The sequence below is a fragment of the Cupressus sempervirens genome, chromosome 1 (genome assembly GCF_028749045.1).
Source record: "Cupressus sempervirens isolate cs-2001-9-10 chromosome 1, ASM2874904v1, whole genome shotgun sequence".
NCBI classification, from domain to species: domain Eukaryota; kingdom Viridiplantae; phylum Streptophyta; class Pinopsida; order Cupressales; family Cupressaceae; genus Cupressus; species Cupressus sempervirens.
Window position 1 is genome coordinate 178,985,480 of NC_143118.1, and position 10,346 is coordinate 178,995,825.

Genomic DNA, 10,346 nt, shown 5'->3' on the forward strand with positions numbered 1-10,346 from the left:
GTTAAAACTTTTCCATTGATGCTTGGTATGAAGGTAGCTATGATGACATCATTATGTATGATAGGCTGTCATCTACTATCTATTTGGATCACTCAATGAAGGCTTCACAACTCAGTAACCTTGTGTGACTTGTTACTCCAGACCTTGCTCGGTAGAGTCTATGACCCAACCTTAGTTGATAGAGAAGGTAACTTGGTGATAACTAATACCAATATTTCTTGATGATCCTTTTTTATCTTGAACATTGATTTGGATCTTTTGCTTCCTTTCTATTCAAATTGTTTGGATGTGATCATGATAACATAGTTCCAATTCTTCTTAAGAACTTAATTGGAAATGATGTAGTCACCCACTTCTTGAGTGGCATGACCATCATTACTTGAATTTTCTTCCTTAGTAGATTTAGGAATCCATTATTGCTTCATTTTCTTTCTAATTTTATCTACTTTTTATTTCTTTTCATCTTCAACTCTACCTATATTCATGTAATTTTTAGCTAGATGACCAAATTCGATACAAGTGAAACATCTTATGGTGGTATCTCTCTTCCTTGTGTGATGTTTAACATAGTTAATGCCAATGTGTCCATATTCTCCACAGCAATGACATCTACACTTAGTGTTATAGTCCCAACTGAATATTTCTTTCACAATTTTCTCTGCTAGATTGAATGACTTGGTTCTGCAATTTGATGCCTTGTGACCTTGTTTCTTGCATTTGTGATATTTGCCTTCAAATTTTGGTTTCTCTTTGCATTCATTATCATTCTGACCATGTTGATTGCAATTGTAGCATCTACCATTGAATTTTTTTTTACCATTACTCAAACATTTGTTTGATGTATGACCTATCTTACCACAGTGATTGCAAGTAGGTCTTTGATTCCTTTGAGCACCTTGTTTGGAGGATTCACCTTCTTCTTTATATCCAATTCTTTCTTTACCTTTTTGTCTATAGAGATTATGCTCATTTAGCTGATTAAAATGACTCATTTTTTCTTTGGATTTCATCATTCTTTCATTGATTTTCTTTTTAGTGTTTAAGTCAATTTTCAATCTTTCACTAATTTTCTTTTCAGATCTTAGCTCATTTCTTATTCTTTCATTGACTTGTCTTTCCAAATTTAGATCATTCCTTAATCTTTCATTGATCTATCTTTGGCTCATGATTTCCTCATTTGCATTGGAAATTTAAGACATTAGATCTATATGTTGAAGGGATTAGTTTTGGATCTCATTGTTTCTTCCATCCATTTCTTCTTTCATCTTGTTCCTCTATTCCAAGATTTCACATAGCCTTACTGTTTGAATTCCAAGTGTTCTCTTTTAAGCTTTCTTACTTCTTGCAAGGAATCATTCTTCTCTAAGAGATCTTTGATTGAATCATTTGATTCATCTAAACTACTTGAAGGGAAAAAGTCTTCAATTCTTTCTTCAATGTATTGATGATCATTCATTTGATTTGCAAGTTCCTTCCTTCTTTTCAAGGATTGGGAAAGTTTCTCCTTAGCTTTCTTGAGTTGTGCAGTGGCCATCTCTAGATCTAGCTTTTCATTATCAATGGCTTTGTCAAGTTTGAATATCTCCATTATCCTTAATCTTTTCTAAAGCTATCAAGCTTTATCTTGAGAACCACAAAGCTTTGATACCAATTGTTGAAAATATTTAAGACTAGCTAGGTTACTAAGAGGGGAGGGGTGAATCAATAACCCCAAAAACTTTATCAAAATCAGATCTTAATTGCAATAATCCAATTACCATTTTGTTCATTAAATTAGATCTAACTGCATGCATGAGAAACTAAAAACATAAAACATTCATAACACTTGAACAAAATAATTTGGTGACCTAGAAACCTTCCAAATAGAAAGTAAAATTGGGGTGTAGATGATACCCACAAAACTTCAATATTGTAGCATAAAGTTGGCCTGTTAAGGCTTACAATGATCACTTCTTAGTATCTTCCCTATTAGGAGAAATTAGGACTTCTATGTTCACCTTGTTAGAGGTTTTACAAACACACAATTAGGTATGCACTCAGTAAAGAGATTTGATAAAAGACTATTAAGTCTACCTTGTTAAAGGATTAGAATTGGTTCACCTGTTAGGATAAAATACTAGATCTTTGACTTACAACTGAATTGCTGATAGAGATTCTTTGAAGTGTTGATTACCTTTATGTGTTAGATATGACTTTTCTCCTCCTTTACTAATATGGCCTTACAATACACTTTGTCTATTGCTAACTCACATTTGCATGCTTCTTTTTCACATTACCATTACACTCTCATACTACCTTGGATATGATACAATACATTACATATATATCAATCCAATTTGCAAAATTAAAAAGTCGACCAATATACAAGTTAACATCAATATTAAAAGGTTAGGCCTTATGTAGATACTTGGGTTCTGAAGACTAACTTGGTGAATTTCTGATACTCAACATCCATTGTCACTACTTGACATCATCATGCATTTGGTAGAAGTAGAAGCTCAATCCATACTAATCATCTCAGAGTAATCTTGAACTCAGTTTACACTGATGACTTGGTAAATACTATGTAACTCAATATAAATTGGATTACATGTTTACCATGACTGCACTTAGTAAACACTAATCATCATACAACTCAGTTAACACTAACTTTTCTTCACATGAACTACTAGCTCGGTAGAAACTACAAAGTTTGGTAACCACTAAAATGCCCAAGTTGAACTACTGGACTTCACACTACCTAATTCTACTTATTTTGAACTATTGCACTTCATACTAACAGAATTCACTTGGTAGCCACTAGAATACTCGGTAGGAATTGCAGTGCTCAATGTCTATTGAATTGCATGGAAAACACTATAGACTATTCAATGAGCTTGGTAGCCATATAGAATCTAAATAAGTGTTTTTACTAATAACAAACTTGACTGAATGTCAATAGAAATCATGGGATAGTTTAGTCATCTTAGACTACCCCTAGAAACACATAGCTAGAACTTGCCTAATTGAGCAAGAAATTTTATCCTTTTCCTCATTTATATACTAGTTTGAGCTTCTCGCCAAATGGGATGCACTTCCCAGAGGTGGAAGAACTTTCTAGAATCACTCCTAGGTTGTTGTGAATGATCTTGCTAAAAGGCATAATCTCACAACACATGAAGCACTTGGTTTATTCTAATTTTAAAGCCTTTAGGTTTTTCCTATCTATGATTTGAAGACACTCATTTTTAACATAAAATTTTCTTTCCAACTTGAAAATGGTGGTCAACAAAATAACTCCAGTCAATAGAAGAAATTGTGCATGAAAGTATTGAAAAGGATGGAAATAAGAGATTTTTACTTTAAGGCATTTAGGATTTTATGATTTTGTTTTAACCACTAAATCAAAGTGTTTGGAATATTATTTTTAAGCCCAAAATGAGATGTGTGGTTCTTTTATCCTTTTAGGCATTCAAGAATTGTTTTATTTGCATCCATCCATTCCAACGAAGTACCTGTTGATTTCTTTAAGGCATTCAAGATTGAATTTTGATTAAATTTTATCTTTTGCATTCAAGATTGATTGATAATAGAAAATTTTAGGACTAGATCAAAGTGTGATTACATCAATGATTAAACATGCAATTGAAATCTTTTAACATGACTTTTAAACCAAACTTAACCAAGACCTGTAAGCTTAATGTCTGTAAAATATCAATTTCCTAATCCACTCCACCTACACAAAGATGAAATGCATAGTTAGATCTATAAGATTTTACGGTTTTGTAAATGCACTATGTTGGGACTAAAAATTGCATGGTCAATTTTGAGTACCTTTGAGAAATTGAACACTATAAACGCTTTTTGATGCATTTGTACCTAGCTTTACCTTTGAGCCCCATGAGGTGTTTAATATTTCTAAAACCTTTCATTTAGTGCATCTACATGTTCCATGATGATAAATTGTCATTCCAAGCCATTTCGTGAAGCCCCATTTTGAGCATTTATCAATTCTGCATTTTCACCTAAGTGTCAAACAATGACACGAGGCTATTTTTTCTACTAAATATCTCACACCCAAAAAAAAAACTTGATTTTTTTCTTTGGGAGTATCTAGTGTCCATACTAGAGAACCTATGTTTCAGATTTCAAGCCATTTCAAGTTTGTTTGACTAGGTTTTGAATCCCTCAAAATTGGTAGATTACTATTTTCTTACTGATGCACATTGCACATAATTCTAGGAAGCCTTGTTTGATGAGTTATAAATTTGACCTACTTGACCAAAATGTGAAATCTCCTTTTGTGTTGCATTATAGATATCAAAGACTTGTTATGTTTCAAGTTTCAGCTCATGACAAATCCATTTGATCAGTTTTCAAATGCGATTCCAAATGCAATTTCTATCTTTTACTGGTGTTAACATTTGTAGATTTGTTAGGACCCCTATTTTTGATGTTATAACTCCTAACCATTGATTGGTAAGATTGAATGGATTGTACCACAATATTTTACTCTAAAACTTCTTTAACTGTGCCAATTTTCAATCCTTGAAGAATCTACCTGCACACTTTTTCAGGTCAATTCTATTTGCAAAAATCGTTATCTTGTCAATGTTTCTAGTTTGCAAAATCCAAGTAGCCTATTTTGACCACTTTCCATTTGTGCCCAATTATTTTTCATGAGCCCAAATTGTAGATTTATATTTCCCTCATGACAGAGAACCAACACCCCAATTTTTGTCTTCCCAAGTATCCATTTGCCCAGTTTTCAAAGACAAATCCAAACCCAATTTATTGCTTTCTGACATGTTTATATGCAGGTAATTCTGAGAGGTTAACTTTTATAGCAAATATCTTTGGACCCCAGACTCTTCATGAGATGAGATTTGATAGGGTAAAAGTGTGCAGAATAGAGATTCAATGTGCCAAATTTTAGAGCTTGGTCAAGTGTTTGGGTTAGTTTTTAAGGCTAATCAAAGGACTTCCTGGCATGAAATTGATAATTTGTAGATTATGTAAAATGAGCTTCAAATTGATTGTTTAGGGGTTAGATTTGATTCTAGTCAGTATCAAATGATGAATAGATTAGTTTGAAGGTTCTATTGTTTGAAAATGAATTATTTTTTAGCCAGACCCATTTTGGGGCCTGAATGATTCCATCAGGCAGAGTGAGTCAAAGCATGAAAATAATGCAGCTAAGGTGAATGCCAATGTCTACACTAGATGGAGAGGATGCTAGCAATTTAAAGGATATAGGATGCTATAGAATAGGAGAAAAGCATTTTCCAAATGGTGATTTTTACACTAGTTCATTTTAAGGGAACCTTCTAGATTTCTCAAGAAAGTATTTATGATTAGATGGATGTATGTATGAAGGAAAACACGTAAAGAAACTAGAGGGAGAATATATTTTAGAGCTTGAAAAAGAAACATGTTTGAGGACTAGAAACAAGCTCATAATGGAATCAGTGTCTCAGAGTCAGAGCAACTCAATAGAGATTAGAGTGTTCACATAGAAGGATTCAGTTTCATCATCAAGTAATATTGAAGATGTTAGTTGTTTGAACGCATATATTCTAAATCCCAATCCTACATATCATGATGTCATTAAATCAAAGTATCATGAATCTTTTGACAAGAAGATTCCTATACAAGGGAGGACATTTTGTTTGTTGGACTTCCTAGGTCAGCATATATTAGTATTTAAATGACTTATGGATGTTGTTTAATCTCCATCATCGTAGGGTTTACATAGCATATATTTTAGCAAAAGGTGATTTCTACAAAGGATGTGCTTATTGTGCTTGAAAGAGAGGGTCAATATGTGGAATATGATTTTTCTACTATATTGTAATGGAATGGCTTATAGTTCCATGCCAAGGAGTTGAAAGATTAGATTGGTATTTCAAATGTACTCCAAGTTTAGAAGAGAAATATGATGAAGGTCGGCCCCTAAATCTAAAGACCGTTGATAGGAAATAAAAGAGGCCATGTAATCCATTGTTCTAATGCCAAACAATGAAGAAAAATCTGCCTAGAATGAGAACCTACCTAGGTAAAAATGGAAAAGTCCACACATAAGACAAGGGATGCCAAAGAAAGTGCAACTCGTAGGAGGGGAAGTGGAAGCTCCACCCCACACCGAGTCATCCACAACCTGTGGCAAGAAAATAGTGTCTGAGAAAGAAGAAAGAACATGTAGGGGAGTACTAGGAGGGTCACTACATAAAAAGAGAAGGCCATCCACATGTGCAAAGGATAATAGGGGACGTGCAAAGAACCAGAGCTGATGGGACAAAAGACTCCACACAAGTTTACATGCTACATCATAATATAAAACCCACGCTAAATAAAGAGAAGTCGGCTAGCAAGTGAAAAAGTAGTCCACACATAATTAAACAAGAAGTAGCCCACTCACACAAAGGGAGTCATCATGCCAAGAGAAAAATGCTGGAAATAGGCAGAGCCTCATATAAAATAAATAAATGAAAAGCTCACGCCAATCAGACAAAAAGAAACTCCCAGCCAAAGACAGTAAAGGAGCCCAGTGTTAAGAAAAGGAAACCCCATGCAAGTTTAAAGGAAGAAGTCATGGTAGATTGAAGGCAAAACATGCACAGAAAAGGGGGCATCTTAAACCTTTTGTCCCACATTTCCCATATGGTGGGAAGTTTTGCTATTTAAATACAATATCATGCAATATACAATGTGTAATAAAGGAACAGGATTTTTAGAAGCCTCAAGCTGGATGTGTGGGGCCTATGGATGATGTCATTTGGATGGTGATGTAGGCTTAATTTTGAACCAAGATACAAGTGCACTAATTTCGCAATGATGCTCTTAGATGGTGCCATGTGGATCGATCATGCGGTGGGCACAAACCTGCAAAACAAAGTTGCGCGGAGGATAAAAAGTGCAAGAATGCAGGCACATGACATGTGGTAAGTGGGTTTCACACGTAATGAGGTGGCGAATTCAAACTCAGAGGCATCCAAATTTTGACACTTTTCATGACTAATAGTGGGTGCACACCCGCAAAACAAAGATGTACACTACTTAAGTATTGCAGGATTGCTGGCATGCACCATGTGTCAATGAGGCCCAGGCTAGTGGTGAAGTGGCAGGCGACAAAGCAATCAGGCATCCAATTAGAGGCTTCCATGTGTCACCCAGTCAGAGCATCATTGACCAAAATTTCAAAAGGGTTGAAAATGATATTAAAAGAATGATAATTTTAAATCATTTTTCAAAATAAGGATGCACGTTGAGATTTTTAAATTCAAAAGGCTTAAATCTAAAGTTTTAACTTTAGAATATTTTAAATTTTTGAAATTTTAATGTCAAAGTACAGACCTAAGCTTTATAATAGGGGAGTATTTTTCAAAATGGCTTTCCAGAGGTTTCTGGTATGCAAACATAGAAGTATTATATGTCATCAGAATTGGGAGAAGATGAACTTTCTGATTTTGGAGTTTGTTTTCACACAAGAAGTAGTTTGTTCATGCTATAGGAGGTTTTCTCTCATGTTCTCAATTTGTAACTGTATTCAGGCGAGGAAGTTTATAATTGATTTTTGGCATGGAAATGAGCTGAATGTGGTTAAAAGGTAGTGAAAACTTAGTTTGGGTCAAATTTGATCACATTCACTCAATAAAACTCAAATTTTACCAAGCTTTTCATGAAGTTATCAGATATTTTTGATGACACAAGTTTTCATCATTCAAAAAAGGATATTTGCAAATCAATAACAAAAAAATGATGAAACCAAATCAAATCATATGGGAAGAGAGAAGAAAGGGGTTATTCAATTGTAGAAGATTGAATTCCAAGTGGACACATGTCAAACAAAGATCAGATCTTGGAATTCGTCTTCTCCTATATCTTTCTTTCTTTCTTTCATTGTAGGGGTTGGCAATTTTCTCTAGGTAATACTAGTAGGGTTCCAGTGTTTTATTGTGAAACCATTTTCTTCAACATATTCTCTCTTGTATGAATAGCATTAGGAAGGATAATACAAATAGTTCAAATTTGTTAGGTGTTTTTTGTGTTTTCATTTCATGCATATGAATGTATAATTTCAAGGAAATTGATACCAAGAATAGTAGATGATTGAGTTTCATCTTGAATTTTGTCTCCTTTATTAGTGATCTTCAATGTTTTATGATCTTTGACATAGAGCTTAGGTTGTAATTGTAGTCCCTTAAGGCTATATGTTATTTCATTGTTGTTTGTCACTCAAAGGGTTATGTAAATGCTTTAGAAAAGTCAGCAGGGTTTTAAGGTTACTGATGAGGATATCATGTAAGAATGAGGTTCAGATTGAGCATAGATGTCTATTTACAAGTTAAATAGATAGATTAAATATCTAAAGATACATATATATATTAGATATCCATACGTATGTTTTTAATTCATAGAATTTCCCAATGGTTAAGGCACTAATTAGTTACAGAATCATTAGGTCTTACTACTGCATATTGGAGGGTTTGTTGAAATCAACATTATTAATCAAAAGTGTTTTCACCTTTCATGTTGAAGGACCTAAATGTAATGCCCTCACTTAGCTTCTGAGATTCATAGATTTGCATTTAGTTATTGTAGATCTGTGTCTTTTCATAAGCCATTAGGAGATATAAAGGGTTTTCATTTGCTTGATAGATTCAGGGATATGTTCTTGCACTGGTACGGTATTGATTGAATCTCAAGTCCACCCACCTAGGTTTAGTAAAGCTTGAAGTAGAAGAAAGGTCTAGCCTTATAGTTGGCCTGGTGTCTGAATTGATATGTTAAAGATGGGAGTTAGTTGCCCCTAGGTGTACCATATTCTCATCAGGGTAATTGGAAACCTTCAGCATTTTCAAACACCAAAAAAATGGCAACTTTGTTAGGGAATGCATACAGAAGAAGCTAAAATCTTTGGCATGAAATAGATTGGATATAGCAAAATATATATACTAAGAGGTGTTTCTTATTTCCTTGCTGAAGTTTCATGCACCCCAGTAAGTTTTTATCCATTTGTAGCAGTAATTTCAAGGTTGAATACAGATTGTGTTACTAAGTTTTATTTCCCGTCAATTCAACCAGTTGTGATTTTCATAGTACTACGGAAAATTCAGAGTCAGAATTATTTTAAAGGGTTTTCTCTCTACAAGGTGTTTAAAGTTTTGCAAAATTCTACAAAGTGACAATTCGGTTCAGATCTATAGTGTTATGAATTATGTTTTAAATCTTTCTCACAATTGTGAGTGGCGACTCTCTAAAGGATCTCTAAACCATTGTAGATCAGTTATGTATAAATGTTTTCAAGAGTTTTCAATTGAAATAGGTAGATCTGAAAGTTATGTCAAAACTTTGAACAAGAAGAAAGATATATATACGTTCTTGACTAATAATTTTTAAAGTGTTGTTTGATCTGCTATCATAAGTTTTGAAATGATAAAAAATGAACCACAGTTGTGATTTCATTTAGTTCTCCTCAAGGAGATGGCAACTCTACAAAGGATATGATCAGTGGTGTGAGGAATTGAGATCAGCACTAGGCCAATCAGTAGATCAGTGGTTTCATGTAGCAACACTTGAGGTATTTCATTTTCATGATGTTTTTCTTTTCATGAAAGAAAGTAAGTTTTACATATGTGTTCTCCATCAAGTGAAGTTTCAGCACTAAGAAGAGGAGAATAGTTTTAAGGTTTTATACACTTCGTTAGATCAAGTTTTAGTTGGTTGTATTTAAGTTTTTGAAGTGTGTTTGAAGTTGAGATTGGTAGAAGGGTATAGATCTACTAAAATTAATGAATACTAAAAGTAATCTTGGTGATTGAGCTTTAAGAATAAAGGATGTCAAGATTCATTTCACCTAAGATGTAGCCAGTTAGTGAAGTTCCTAGGTCCATTTCTACCAAGCAATATATGCCATTAAGTTTTAATGGTATTTATGGTTTCCCAAATGTCATTCCTAATGATGTTAGAAATTTTTTTCCTAAGTTTAATGGGAACCATATTGTTTTAGCTAGTCATCATGTTGATTTATTCAGTGATTTGATGGGTGACTATGAGATTTCTCATGAAGATGTTCACATGAAGTTATTTTTTCAAACCTTAGAAGATGATTCTAGAGACTAGTTTTCTTTCTTACCAGCATGTTTTGTTTCATCTTGGGTCAGTTGCATTCCACTTTCATGAAGCAATTTGGAGAAAGGGTAAACATATCTGATTCTTATGATAAGTTCCTTAAGATTCACATTGAGTGTGATGAACTTGTTCCTCAATTTAACATCAAATTTGCAAAAGTTCTAAATGAAACCCTAGAGAATTATAGACCCAATGATCAAATGTGTTTAGCTATTTATTTTGATGCATTTGACAAT